Source organism: Vanessa tameamea, chromosome 14 (assembly GCF_037043105.1).
Source record: "Vanessa tameamea isolate UH-Manoa-2023 chromosome 14, ilVanTame1 primary haplotype, whole genome shotgun sequence".
Lineage (NCBI taxonomy): Eukaryota > Metazoa > Arthropoda > Insecta > Lepidoptera > Nymphalidae > Vanessa > Vanessa tameamea.
The window spans coordinates 3,435,381-3,451,913 of record NC_087322.1 but is presented as its reverse complement, the minus strand read 5'-3'; the positions used below and the strand labels follow the sequence as shown (position 1 = coordinate 3,451,913).

Sequence of the window (16,533 nt, the reverse complement as noted above, 5' to 3'; positions counted from 1 at the left end):
TTTAAATGTAAATGTTAATATGTTGGATAATATAATAAAACGCATTTAATTCCTTTTGGTAAAACAAAACATGAAGAGAAAACTCTATATTGCGAACAAATATCTCAATTTACACTAGCTTGCATAGTAAGTGAAATATGCAATTAAAATTATATATTATATTTATAAATATATCTTGTAAAGTAATACAATCAAATCAAATATTCATTCATTGATTCAATACAGTACAGTTACTTTTGTGAAATTTTAAATATTAATATCCATTCTAAAATTTATAATATGAATAGACTATAAAGTATCAAATTTAACGATGTTTTATTATTAAAACTACATGTATAATGGCAATGGATAGGCGATTTTTTTTCCAATGTTTGGCTTAAAATGACGACTTTAAAACAAACATAAATATTTAAATCCAATAATTTATGGAAGTCTTACGTCTTACGAAGTCACAAGCCGATCATAAATAGAGAGACGCATTCGTGTCAAAAGTGAACATGCGCCCGCGGTCAAAATCGGATGAAAAATTCGCCGCGCCAAATTTCCGAACTAAGGATTATCCTGTCAAATTTGACGCGCGCAAATTAAGAGCACGGTGGTCGGGTGAGCTTCAAAGGGAACCGGGCGAGGCGTCAATCTCACTTCGCCGATTTTTAGTTAGTTTCAAAATAAATGAAAAAAGTATTCAGTTTATTGCTGTCTCGCATCGGTAGCTCAGTTCGAGGTTCGAACGCAGCGCGCGCGCGCGTTCTTGTAATGACATTTCCCGCCTAGAAACGTAATTCGAAATTAAATTTTTTTAATTGGTAGTATTAAATTTTTTTTAGTGTACTGTGCTTGTGATCAACTCTTTTAAGTGGTGTGTGTGATTGTGTGACTATTCCGTTACATAAGATATTGTATGTGCGTCTTTTAGTTAAACATGAAAATTATAGCTGCGAAACTTACTTTATATCGGGTGAGTAGAGATAAAAATTAATTCATCATTTATTTATATATAATTATATATACATCAATTTTAATTCAACTGTTAGTGATATTCTACTTTTAGAAATTTTATCAAAACCCAAAATAATTTATGTCTAAGCAGGTATAACCGATTATATTAAAGCAAAAAGGATTATAAAGGAATTAGCTTAAATTGCTTTTAATTAATTAAAAAAAAAATGAAAAAATCCTGAATAAAAATCATATAAAAGCTCAGACACGACGAAAACTTTCAAAAAACTTTGTCTTGAAATTACTTACCGCAACGTAAGTAACATTGTGGGAAGTAATTTTAAGTTAAAAATACTTAAACTTAACATTCAAACGAGGAAAATGAATTAAACAGGTTATCTAAAGATAAATAGTAACAGTATTATCTCTTGTTTTCTCAACAGTAACGCGCTTATATATAATTGTTTTCATAGATTAAATGGATTTATCTCACTATGTAAATATCTAACTTTCTACGCAAATATAACTGATATTAATACAATTCATTTCAAATTGATATCACAAGGAATTTAATTAATTTTAATATATAATACATTAATTCATTTGTTTAATTAAATTGTGTATTAAAATGCCGTAATCTAAATATACTTTGAGTTTTGCGGATTAAGACAAAGTAAATTAAAAAATCAACGGAAGTGCGTGGCAATTATTGGACAACTTTGCAAATGCTTAGAAAGTAGTTATTTATCTTTTATTTTTATCAAAATGAAACAAAAAAATGTTACAGATTTTTCATAATACTTCTTCAAAAAAAAAAAACAAAAGGGACACAACAATAAATACCTCCCTAGCAAAAATAACCACAGAGGGCAATCGAAATCTTATTCTTGAAAAATCGATTGTGATGTTAAAATGATACTTTTATCAAATTACTAACTTCCTTGAGCAGTCATAAAAAGATATATCAAAAACACAAAACGTCTTTAGAAATTTGTTCGTTCAAAGACAAAAAGTATTTATGTTTGTACGCTTGATTTACATAATTTTCTTTTCTTACCTATTTAAGATTTATACAACGCACGAGCTTTTATATTAAACTGACATACACATCGATTTTCACACTAGCATTAATTATGTAAAATTTCGACGTCCGAAGTTGACTAAATGAATAAGAAATACACCTAATTGGATGTTTGAGTATATATTTTGACAATCCACGAAGCTTATTAACATATACTGCATTACATTACGTATAGATTTATGATTATTACTTTTAGTATTGATTAAAACATTATTCAACAAAAAAAGGAACACTAGCAGATGGTAAGATCCCGGTTCATCCACTTACCACTTGCACTGGAAGGGTAAGTTCAAGCTATATTTTTTTTCGTTTTATTTTCATAGGTAGGCCGACAGAGCTTCAGATAGTTTAGTTCCAGGTATTCAAATTTGGCTTCGACCGATGCTATTTTTATCTGTATTTATAAAAAAAAACCAGTGATTTTTATGTATTTCAAGATAATGATTAAAACCACATAGTTACCATTTCAATATTAGCTTATTACGAGAATCGAATTAAATACAAGATAATCATAGACTACTATAATAATATCGTGAGTAACGGATATCATTTAATAATGTACATAAAGACTATATCATTGATCGATTTAAAAAAGAAAAAATGGGTCATTTTTTTAGTACTTAGTCTGTTGAATCGTTGGTTAAAAGCTCTAAGGTTCAATCGACTAGGCCAGTTCAGCTCTTCCGAATACGGACGAACAATCACGAACGAAATGTTCCAAATGCTTAGGATAGTTGAATGCGTTCAAAATTAGTAGCGTCACGTGCGTATGCACTAGAAGTACAACTAGAATGTTTATACGACTTCCCTAGACCTTTGTATGCCTTTTTGTATTCGATTTTCAAAGTAAGCGCTGTGTGTTGTGACCCGGTAGATCACGTTATTTCCGATTGATGTTGACTTCTTAATTGCCGAAGTTGTACGAATTAGGTTTATATAATCTTTTTATAATAGAAATTTGATCAGAATTTAGTTTTCATTTTAATAGTTGAAAGGTATCTTTCGCTGATTTAATTAGCATAAATTTCATACGGTTGCAAAAATATCTGTTGTATATCTTTAAATTTGAAATAAGATTTGTCATTTTGTGAATATATAATATATCATTTCTGACACCAGATCTTTAAAAAATACGAAATATTAATACAAAAATGTACTGTGGGATAAAATTATAATAAATGCACTTTTTAAAATGATAAAAAAAGGTCATTAATTGAATATGCAAATAATATTTTTTTTTATTCGTTGAAACGTCCAGTTATGTTAATCAAAGTACATACCTTCATTTGGAAGTAGGCAAGTGTTGTTGAATATTAAATGTCCGTGTCAAAATAACCCCACTTAATAAGCGTAAACAATGCGAGGCTACCGTGTACAATCATTAACAGTATTTACCATGTAAATAAGCTTCGAAACTTTCTGGAAGGTACAGGCGAGTGAAAAACTATAACGAACTTAAATTGTTTGTTTTCTTTTTTTTATTTTTAAATTTAATTAAGATAGACACACTGGTAAATGAGCCACCTGATGTTAAGTGATCTCTGCCCGTAGACGTCAGCACTATAAGAAATATTAACCATTCGCATGCTTCGAATTCAAAAACAACAGTGGTCCTAGATCTTGCGTGCCTCGTACCTGTAGTTATGTTAGCTCACTCACCCTTCAAACCAGTAAAATACTAAGTATTGCTGATTGAAGGTGTGAGGAGGGAGTGACACTTACCAGACGGGTTGACAGAAAGTCCTACTACCAAGAAAATAGTTTTATTTTGTGAAAAATTCCATAATATTATCACTCGATAGCGACAAGTTACTCTTACACCAAGATAGATGAACGATACCTATCCTGAATTAAGTAATTATAATATTTCGCATATTCTTCAAACCGGAACGGAGAAAAGTAAAATATTGCTCTATGGTCATAGAATAAGTGATACGTGGGTGGTACCCAGATAAGCGTGCAAATAGAGTGCATTTTCAACAGTACTTCAAAAGATATTGTGCATACTGAACGATTTTGAATAGAATGTTATGAATACAGATAATTCTGTAAAGTGAATCAAAGACAAATCTTTGTTGTGAATGTGAAGTGAATATCCTTTATAAATATTGACCACTTAAAATATATCGTTTATGTTACTGAAGCATATATCAATAGTTAACTGATCGTATCTTTGGTCTAGATCAAATATAATTAAATAATAATTTTTTTATTGTATCGGTAAGCGGACGAGGAATCGGGCCACCTGATGGTAAGTGGTCACCACCGCCTATAGACAATGGCGCTGTAAGAAATATTAACCATTCCTTACATCACCACTGCGCCACCAACCTTGGAATTAAGATTATATGTCCCTTGTGCCTGTAGTTATACTGGCTCATTCACCATTCAAACCGGTACACAACAATACTGAGTACTGCTGTTTGACGGTAGAATATTTGACGAGTGTGTTGTACCTACCTACACAGGATTGCACAAAGCCCTACCACCAAGTAAAATAATTAATTAGATTTTCTTAATTAGCTTATAGTATATATATCACTTAAGGCGTCGCGAATTAACCAAAAAAACATATTGATATGCTTTTATCCTCATGTACATTGTACATGTTTCTGATGTACGGTTAAATGGATGCTATTATTAATGCTATAATTGCTTTCACGACTATCCGTAGTTGAGATAGAGTGATTTCTATTTTGCAGCAACCAAGTAGGAAGATTTAATTAATTAGAATATAAACGAAATAAACTTAATTTGTTCTCTGGATTGATGTAAGCATTGTAAATCGTGTGAGTGTTCATGTATTAATTCAACATCACATTATTATGTGTTCACCCAAAGTACACTTACCCACACATCCTTGTGTCTGCTCAAGAATAAAATAGTTGTTATCATACACTCGCATTTTGGTCATTACTACTCAACTGATCGTCATGAAATTTTGCATACAGGTTGTATGAAAATTCATACGCGTAATAATAATGTAATTAGTATTAGTATTTATTTGTAACGATGTTGCTTAAAAACTGCAATATTAAAAAAGAGTGTTTCATAATAAATATTGTTAAGCATTTTCGTTTCAACTGTACATTGTTTACTCCAAACTTCGTCAGATTTGAGAAGGAGAAAAGTTTACACTTAGACGTCCCGTATCTTGTTTGAGACTGATAGATGCCACTGAACTTGGAATCAATAAAGGTTAATTGTATGTAATTCATCTTTTATATAAGTATGATAAGAATACTATACTATATTAATTCGTTTTTAAAACTTTTTTGATAAAATCTGTTGTCCTTACTTATAAACATCTTTTAGCGACTGCTTAGTTAAACATATATTTGTCTCTTCCTATTACCTTTGATTTGACTTTCGAACGAAGAAGACACAGTACGATTTCTCAAATCACACTTCGAAAAATAAATAGTGTTGGGATTCAGTTAATATCAAATATTACGAAATATTTTTATAAAATGCAACACTTTCCATAAAAGGTATCTATTTCATAGATTATATATTAAAATATTTTTTACGATCGAATTTAAGTCGAAAGGTTGCCTTTGCAATTCAATCATATATTTAAATGTAAACTGTACTTACCAAGTTTGTATCTAAGTTTAGTTAAACCTATTTACGCTCAGTTCCTGAGCAATAAATTTGATCCCAGATTAAGTAAAATTGGTAGAAATCTGACAGTCGACAGTGGCAATGAATGTCGTGCACACATCAATTAATTGTCCAATGCAATTAGCTATACATTTAGGTAGAGTTATAAATATGAACCTTAATACTATTCGCATAAGAGCTATACTGAAAACAAACATTATGTCTACCGGTCGTTGCAATAGAAGATAAAGCTACATGCGAATTTGGTATTTATTGGTTTTGTAATTTTGGTCTATAATTGTGTGAATAATTTATCTTTGTGATAGTAAATAAGACTAGAAAATAATGTAAACTAATAATAAAGTAGTTGATACAAACAGGGTTTGGGCGGTAGAAGTGAAATATTTCTTCCTTAGTGTTCATAAGTCAAGAACCAATTTGTTAACTTCTGCGGCGATATGTAAACACTGAATTGTGTTTTGATAGGGTTTTGTATTAATTGTTAGTGTATAAAATTATTGATATTTAGTAAGCCACATTAAAAGTGCAGCACCTAGTAGTATAATAAACAATCTTAATTTAATCTATATAATATTTTTATTCACTGGATAATCCTTTTCAGTTTTTTCGATACTTCTGATTAGAAAGCAAGCGTGCAAAATTTCCATTTACATCAAAATTGTTTAATTAAATATAATTGTGTCGTACATAGTCTTTATGTCTGATGAATATTATATACAAATCGTTTCCGTATTCGTTTTATTTTAATTCAATAAAACAAATCATGGAAATTACATATTAAAAGTGCAAGATGTATAACAAAATTTATTATCCATGACATTTAAATTGTGGTCTATGGTCTTTAAAACAGTACAACATAATTATGACCGATTTCGGCCATTCCCAAAAGAGTCTCTAACTGCGCTGGAGATCACACTTAGTGAGTAACCAATTTGCACTTTATATTCTTTCACATAGCGACATGAATTGAGAGAATTAGGGCGCAGGACGGCTTTACGTACTCTCTGAGACACGGAAATCTGAAGCACTGCCGACCTTTAAGCTCTGAAATACTACTAAGAATTTCTTGACAGAAAAACCATTTTTTTTATTTTCTGACATTTTCTGATTTGGACCAAAGACCTTAAAATATGCAGCCTCATAAGCTAGCCAACAACAATACATTCGTCATTGACATTATTTTGTATTTGTACAGAGAAAGATATTTATTTTTTATAAAAAAACATTACTTAAAATATGGACAAAGTTTAAGTAAATAAAAATCGTCATTATTAAAAAAATATATGTGAAATATATCTGTGTCTTCTAATCACGTGTCAATGACCTCATTATACACATCAGTACTTTATCTATTTTCATAATACTCCAAATTGAACCTTATCGGAACGGCATAAGACTATAGACAATTGCAGAACTCGTACACAGACCAGACTCCCACAATGCAAGCACATCCCTCGGGATTAAGTTTTTATTAATATTAAATAATAGTCTCCTTATGTTAGACAAGCTACAAATAACTAGTTATATCCTAAAAGTATTATGACGATATAGTAAACATGTGATTTGTTGAGGATTTACATCGTAAAAAATAAACTAGAGATCTCGAAATCGGAATTGTTTCGCTTACAGTGATGTATAATATAATTTTACTGAGAATACGATAATATGTATGTATAATTATGCGTTTCCTTTACATGAATTATGGGGTATTTGTACTCACCCCGTCACTTCGGGGTATTTTGGTGTCACACCGGCTGGCTCACGTATTTGGCTCTTCAAGCTGGGGTTACCGAAGTACGGAGATACTTACTAACTAAATCAAAATCTGCGTAATTAGTGCGATGGTCAGTGGCGCTCTCGCTCTCCACCGACTACCATCATCAGAGAATGTTTCTGAGACACCCACATGGTGCACTCGATTCATACGATACTACTCTCGTGGCAGGAGAGTGATACCTCTCGCCTTGCTGCCCTGGACAGACACTTACCAAAAATGGTCATGTCCGGTTAAGTAGTTGCTTCAGTCTGTAGATCAGATAGATAGATATGGGGGCAGTTCATCTCTATTATCGCCAGGTCTACTGAAGCTCTTATTATACCCAACACCACGGAAACTAGACAGTGATCGCCCTGGCTTCCACCCGAAACCGGTATACTTTTGTGAGTACCTCCGCCTGGAGACCCAAGGCGGTTCGCTTAATATCCGTCCAATTGTCGCCCGTCGCCCTCTTCCGGAGCACCACCCGGACTTAAATAGGAAACACGGAAATAGGAACCCGTGGAATAAGAGTTCCTCCCTTGTAGTCTCAAATATGTGTAAAATAATTTCTAAGTTGTACGAATATTGACGGGCCCACTAATCAAATTGTACTAGTAAACAAATATTTTCCAGTGTCAAATGCAAAGATGTTTTTGTGGTGGTGCCGAGCAAGTAAAATCGTATAGGCAAGTTAAGATCATAAAATTATAACTTTATTCTCGACGCGCTAACTTGATCGAAACGATGATCGTTTTATTTGCGTTAAAAATGATTATAGGGAAGTGATCGGAATACATGCGAGCAAGTTTCGTAATTATGCTAAATGTATTTTCTAGGTAATGTATGTGCACTGAAGTAAATTCCCACAACGACATATTATCAGATATACAAAAAAAAAAACTGAAAATTTCAGAAAAAATTATACACAGTACGCGTTCATTAAGAACCTTCTAGTTTTTTAGCATTACAGTAGGGCTTTCTGTTTACCCCGACCCAATCTCCATTTAAGACATTTAGACAGATAATTTACACATTGGATTCGTATTATAGCTGTTGAAGTACGCAATAGAGTTTTGACAATGGAACATATAATCAATAAGATCTAAGAATTGTATATTTAATATAGGTTTGGTCATATAGACTGGTCAATGGGCCATCTGATGTATTATGTGGTGTAGCCCATTCGCATTAGTACTATAGGAAATATTAGCCACGAACCTTGGGGACTAATATGTTATTTACATATGTCTATATTTACACAGGCGCTCACAGTTATAACTGAACACAATAATATTAAATATGTATTACTATTTCGTGAACGGGCTTAACGCATAACGACAGCACGACTAGGTAAACTGCTTCTTTTTCTTCCATTTGACTATTCAACAAAAGTAATTAAAAACAATATAAGGAAATAAAACCCTCCTTATAAACCCTTCCTTATAAAATATTTTAGAGAGAACTTAGAGCAAGAGAAATATTAAATTCAAGAAAAAAACCTTATCGATCGAAACATTTATATTTTTAAATCATAGATGTCTTTAATAAAATATCCGTTACGTCTATGACAATAACTCTATATTTTTTATATTTCAAATACTTCATTAAAGTTATGCTGTCTATGTACCAAAGTTCCGCGGCTTCTTTGATCTTCCGAATCTCGACTTCGTAAACCTTCGCAGCTGAGAATTTATTAAATAATAATAAATTCAAAATAATGACCTAAGGATTAGATAATTCTGCACTACATACGAACGATAAAATAAATTTTGGATAAGATTGTAAATAAGAGCAAGTCGTTGATTAAGTTATTAAAATCGAAAAGATAAATAATTCAATATCAAAAATATTTATCTTTTACTAATTACGTATATTAAACAATATTAAACAATTACATTACGATCTTATTGTATCAAATATTTACATTATATTGCATTCAATTATACCTATATTTTATTCATCAAAATAAAATTTGGTTCATAAAATGAAATGCAAAGCAATTTGCATAAATTTTATTCATAAAACTCCATTGCAAAGAAAATTAGAGGAACTAGTTACGATATTTAGGATTCAAAAGAAATAAATAATTCAAATACGAGTATACATACGTAGGTAATACATATTAGTCCATTTCAATATCTCAACGTATCGTATTGATCATATTATAATTGTACATTTATAATTTGCAAACTTATGGGCTTAAAATCTCTAATCGAGCGACGGATATTTCCTTTTGCCAACGGTGCACCAACAAATACAAAATAAGCTGTAGTTTTCCAATAAAATAATTGCGAAGCTTATCTAATACGAGTATCTTAAAATGATCAATCATGTATTACGTAAATCATTTAATAAACATATAAATGTAAATTAGTGGAAAAGAGTAACAGCTGAGATTCTTGAAGGTTCTTTTTGGTAAAATCTACATTGCGAACAGTAGGTAGATTTACATTTAATTCAATAATGTAATAAGACGACTCATAGGTGCTTTTATGTTTCTTTAAGATTTTTTAATTTAATTTAGAATGGATGTTAAGTCTTGCAACGTCTGGATGCGTATTGTCTCAGAACACGCGGAAACATATCCATTTAACTAAGTATGTATGTAACATATTCTAGCATCGTAGTTCGTTAGATAGATACTATACTCAAGAAATGAAATAAATGGTTTTCATAGATGAGTTGGTAAACAAAAAGCGAGTTTTTATTTATCGAAAATAGTGGATCATACGTTATTTTTATTGGTGTCTCGGCCAATTAACCACTTAACACTATAGGTGTTGAAGATTTCCATCAGACAACGACCATAAACAGGTCCAACGAGTTAAAATACTTAACGAGTCACGGAAGATGTGGCAATATAAATATTTAATAATGCCCTAAGATGCAATTACTCGATTTAACTACCGTTGCCATTTTTAAAGTTCAAAGGGTACAGATTTGTGCTCATGGATATTTACTGCTGATGTCGCTTTCCGGAGGAATACGGATTATTGAAGCTTAAATCATTTAGTTAATGAGAATTTTCGTGTTTGTTTCTTTTTTTTTTTAATACAGGTTATCTATGGCAAGTGCTACGGCAAGTAGACATGATTTTTTTTAAATGCTAATTTAACTGATATACGGACAATACAATAATATATTATGTATAATTCACAATAAAAAAATAAGGATGCTCAAAAAAAAAATTCAGTTGGCGTGAAATTTTGTAAATGATTGCTACGCGATCACGGCTTTGTGTGCGATGTTCAGAATTTTAATAACAGTATTAGCGCTTCACTTAGTTAATTTTAAAGACTTAATTTACAGGCTTTCTACGGATCTACATCGAAATTAGCTAATATGGAAGCGATGCACTGTTATGATTTGTTAATAGTTATCAATCATCAGTACATAATTTGAATACCACCTTAATTAGTGTTTGTAAATCTAACATATTTATGTGTGTTGCACTTGATATTCTATTTTTAATAATTGAAGTATCCTGAAACATATCAAGTAAATGCTTTTTTCGTAAATTATATTGTTTATCACTAAGCAGTTTTATATATTATAATATGTTCAATTGCTTAGGTTGCACCCTGTAAGGTACCTACGGATAACGGGTTTGATTGCACATTTACGTCTGTGAAAATTTATATCTCAACTATAAATATTCGGGCATAATGAAGAATATTATTATGGGTATATTCACTTAAAATTTTAAATTAAATATTATGTATCTTTCAAATTGATTGTATATTGTTTTCTAATCTCTGTATTTAACATAGACCTCTGTGAGAGTAGTTTACGATGCTTGATTAACTGCTTTACTTATTTAAATTAACACATTACAAAAGTAATAAAATAACGATTTAATTCCGTAGTAAATTTGTAGAAATAGTTTAATTACTGAGATCTACTTTAACTGTATCTGTGATAATCAATGCTATTGACTCAAGTGATTAAAATTGAAATTCTTTAAAATAAACGTGTCACTTTCATTTGTTTTTCTTTCAAGGTGAGATGAAGGTAAAGATTGTAATTGTAGCCGAACTTTTAAAACTATATAATATACGTATATTTTTATTTTGAAAAAGTCGAAGAAATTTAGGTTAGTAAAATATCACAGTTTTTTATACTTCGGTTTACGGTCGGTCGGTTTCATGAATAATCACGAATAACTATTTTACGTCAGTTATGTCAGTGTTATTATTAGTTAACATAGAAATTAAAAAAAAATATATATATATAGGTAAAGCAATATTAAAGTACATTCGTCATATATGTGATCTAGAGTCGTATGTGTAGGTAAAAATATGTTAAAACTGTGACAATAGTGGACTGATACGTAATTCGTTTATTTTTAATCTCGTCTACAATAAAATACTACCACATATGCGAGATTAAGTGGTCAGTGCTTCGGCCACGGATATTGAAACTATGCCAATCGTTGGCTTCATCGCGGAACTCGGCTAATTTAATTGCAATAGGAGAGACCATAAATGTTGTGGAATTATCAAGTGAATTGGTGAATTCTTACAGGATATTCAATAATAATCATTATTTAAAGGCATCATGCAAGTCATAAGTATAAATATAAAATAAGCAGATTAATCATTCAAGGGTGAAACGAGGTTTATAGAAAAAAATTGTATTTTTTGTAATATGAAAAAATTTGACGGTTTTTATTTTTCTTTTCTTTGCAAGCATCTAGATATATAATTTGATATTAGTATATTTACAACAATTAGGTCACAGGATTTTGTTACCAAAAACTTTGTTATGAATTAGTATGATTCTGTATTTTATTGCGTGACATATTTTTAAGTTAAATTATATATAATATGTAAGAGCCACTTTTTCAGATCTGAAAAATGTTAAGAAAATTGGGAATTGTTCTGTGGTGACGACATTTTATTCGATGTAACGGCTCATATCGCGATATTAACAGAAACATGTGAACTAGCGTGTTTGTTTAAACGTATATCTTATTTATCTTGCAGTGATGAGAATTTAGTTGAAATTAGAAAATTATTTTCTTAAAGACTAGGTATATTTAATCGTGGGATTGCCTGTGGCATCATCATTTTGAATATGCGAACCTGTTAGTATTATATGAGTCTACATTTCCACATTTAGTTTTGCCACATTATAATTTAAATTTAATTTACTATTTAATAATGATCTTAGTATCTTGTGCGATCGCTGTATCCGGCTAGAAGGACCAATTGACTTATTGTCCAACCCACACTCTAAAGCCCACTTGCTATAACTACTATGATTCAAATAAATAATAAATTAATTAATAAACCTACCTAAAACAAACAGAAACAAAATAAAAAAAAATAGTAGTTTGGACATGCAATCAAAGATAAAGACACTGGGCACTTAATTTTAGATATACATATTTTTTTTAATTTTACAATTTATAAAGTAAATAAAACAACTTTTGACTTTTTTAAATTTCTTAACATGTAATGGCTAAGTGACCTTAGAGTGGTACTATTAATAAATAATTATTATCTAATATGCAATACAGGATGTGATTTTGAAAACATGTTGGGATAATACTGCTATATTAAAAAGCGTGACCTGTCCTTATAGTTTCATACTGACTGTAGTATATATATTCTGCAGTAAACTTTCATCTTCATTCAACATCTTTGTCACTCGGAACCCGTTCACAACCGACTTAACTCGTAGTTCGTAATCTCATTGCATATTAATTTATAGTGAATTTAAATTAAAAGCAGCTTAAAAGGTAACGTTATTTATCTGACTAGTTAGTTCGGATGCCATTAATAATATCCGTTCGATATTAAACACTAATTTCAGATAGAGAATATGGTTAATTTAATTTTATGTTTTTAATATTATTAGTAAAATATTCCATTTTACAACTAACCGTTTGTATAAAGCAGGGTAACAGCAAAACTGTTTTATAAATAACGGATCGGATTTTGATGTGCAAAGAGAACTTAAGTAAAAAAAAATACATGTTTTATTATTTAAGTAGGCTGTTAGAAGATCTTCGAATCGACATATTACAGAATTAAATTGAAAACATCGGTATAATCGTCAATTTTAGCAAATAGCAAGTTACTCTAATATTAGCAATTGGCAAGAAACTCAGTAGATATTCTTTTTATCAAATAACATACAGTCTTTTTATGATATAGGTAGGCGGACGAGCAAATGAGCTACCTAAGTAATAGTGAGTGATATGTGGTCACTAGTAGGTAGTGGTAGTCCATAGAAAATGGCCCTGTAATAAATATTAATCATTCCTTAGATTGCCAATGCGCCAACTACCTAAGGAACCAAGATATTATGTCTCTTGTGTCTGTAGGTGCAGTGGTTCAACCAGGACATAACAATACTGAGTACTGCCAAAAATTACACTTTTAATGTTTTTTTTTTAACTAAAGTTTAAATATAATAAAGTCATAGCTGCGTTTGAACTTAATGAGATATTAAAAGTCTATAAAAATATCATCAATTTAGTGACGGTTTTAATGTGAGTTTCAATGTAATTAAGATAATTAAAGATTAGATTATTATTCGATGATAAAATAGATTAATGATGTTTTTGGGAGAATATCGTAAATTTCGTTTGGAATACATATGGAAATATATGGAAAATTAATTGTCATATTTAAATATCACAGTCAGTAAGTTGTTGTTGTTGTCAATATTTTTATTGCATATATGCAGATATACGTGTAAAGGTAATCTATACTTTATTACAAAAAGTATCTGTAGAATCGAATATGTGAACACTATATATTTTGTTTAGCCGATTGAGACAAAACTTCGTATAATTGCTCTCGGCATTTGCATGTAGGTTTCTCGCATAGTACTAACAGGACTAAGCCGCTAATATATAAAAAAATAAATGAAAAGGCATTGAAACACACATGTAATTAAAGAGGTCGTTATTAATAAAATAAATAATAGTACCAAGCAATAAATAAGTCAAATAAATAAACATATGTAATAAAATAATCAAAGAAACCGCAACTGAATCTCTTAAGCAAACGTGATAAAGATAATGGCTACTTATAAATGTGATGATCTTTTGTTTGTTAACCTAACTAAAGAAAATACTAAGCTGCATATGCACTAGCTACATGGCATAGTATTATAACTTACGCCATAACGTGCAACGCTTTTCGGAGAAGGTTTTAGTGTATATGTAACTACGATTTGTAGTATCACCCGCTTTCAGTTTAGACTACTGCCGTGACAAGCGTGCCTTTCATGTTCTTGTAAAGATTCGCCGTAATAATTTTAAAACGTTTACAAACAAAAACATCTGTTTCATACCACGACACATTTTCAATATTCCAACAAACATTTACTTTTAAAAAATCGTAACTGTATCCATGTATCCCGCATAACGAGTATCAACACTATCATTTGCTGTGTCGATAAACCAACAGAATGGGAGATTGACGGAGTTTTAACAAGTGCTCATGGAATATGCATGAGGCGCCCGGGGAAGGATGTACGTAATCACGCATCGCTGCAGATTCTTAATCGATCAGGGCTGCCTGTTATTCAATTATGACTGTTTTTTCCTTGTCAAAGATAGCCCACAAATGTATTTAGTAAAGTAACGTCAAATAAATACATCTTTTTCATACAATAAATCTATTAAAAAGATTAAATTTAATTTTTAAAAATCTCTTAAATATTATTTGTTATTTCGTTACATATTTTGATGCTGATTATAACACTTAAACACTGCAAGGGCTAGCACATACGGTAATGTTTACTAATATGACAGTAGCAAAAGTAACATGTACTCTATTGTTTATTTATAAATTTTATGTACCTGTTGTAATTTAGAAATAGTGGGAAACTTATAATATATTTATTACATATAAACATTGATATATTTTTATTTATTTTTCTAGATATATTGAATAAAGTACCTAAAGTTTGATGTAAAGAGCGAGACAACTTGTTAGCTAAATTAAATACAGACACATTTAAAATACAATTTTAAGTGTACCCGACCCTATGCAGTTATCTTAACCTGCGAAAGCTTATAGATAAGAAAACTTTGTGCTGATAAAAACGTAAATGGCTAAAATAAACTATAAATATAAGCAAAAGTTTTTTTTTTTTTACATTAACAGCCTGTAAATTTCCCAATGCTGGGCTACGGCCTCCTCTCCCTTTGAGGAGATGGTTTGGAGCAAATTCCACCACGCTCCTCCAATGCGGGTTGGTGGAATACACATGTGGGAGAATTTCGTTGAAATTAGACACATGCAGGTTTCCACTCGATGTTTTCCTTCACCGCCCAGCACGAGATGAATTATAAACACAAATTAAGCACATGAAAATTCAGTGGTGCTTGCCTCGGTTTGAACCCGAAATCATCGATTAAGATGCACGCGTTCTAACCACCGGGCCATCTCGGCTCAAGCAAAAGTTACAACACAATAAACAATTTATATATTTCGTTTTAAATATGTCACATTGTAAAAAAAAATAAGCAAAATATCGATGTGCATTCCCTTGTCTACTAGTAGTAAATTATTCTCCACAGTACAAACATATGTTGTAATAATAACAGCTGGAACTCATAGTACTATTTAAACGAAACGAAAAGTATGGTGTCGTAAAAGCCTTATAGTCATGTGGGGCAAGTGTACGCAGCGGGTAAGTGTGCGCATGTTAAAAATCTAGAAAAGGGAACATAAAAACAGAGCGCGATCCCCTTCCCTCATTACCCCGCGCGACTCGGCAGGAAACGCACGTGTGACGCCGGCCGCTCGTTCCGCCATTTTGAATTCAAGGGTAAGTGAAGTTTTTTGCACAAATTATTACGTTATTTTTTAAAGTTTGTCATGTAACCTTTTATAGCTTGAAATCTTTTTTGAAAAATTGCTTACTCTCTTCGTATACCACGTTTTTTGTTGTTTGATTAAGATTTAATGTTTTATTGCTTGGATAACGCAAATATGAACAGTTTTGGTCGTATCCCGATATGACCGCTTGGGTTAAGTGTACGCAGAAGCTTGTCGTGTATGTGTGCACTGTGACACATCTTTATTTGAAACAATGACTGACATAACAACGGTCATTCTACCTAATTTAACACCTTCAATATATTCTGCACCTTTAACCAGCAAAC

At 31.0% G+C, this 16,533-nt stretch overlaps 1 protein-coding gene across 1 annotated transcript in view; it reads left to right on the top strand.

Annotated features, from left to right (window-relative positions):
* The first annotated feature begins 721 nt into the window (after positions 1–721).
* Positions 722–16,533, top strand: part of LOC113398603 (uncharacterized) — a 203,398-nt gene continuing 187,586 nt past the window's right edge. The window contains exon 1 of the mRNA XM_026637413.2: positions 722–958. The gene's annotated coding sequence lies outside the window, so the exon portion shown is untranslated. The remainder of the gene's footprint in view (positions 959–16,533) is intronic.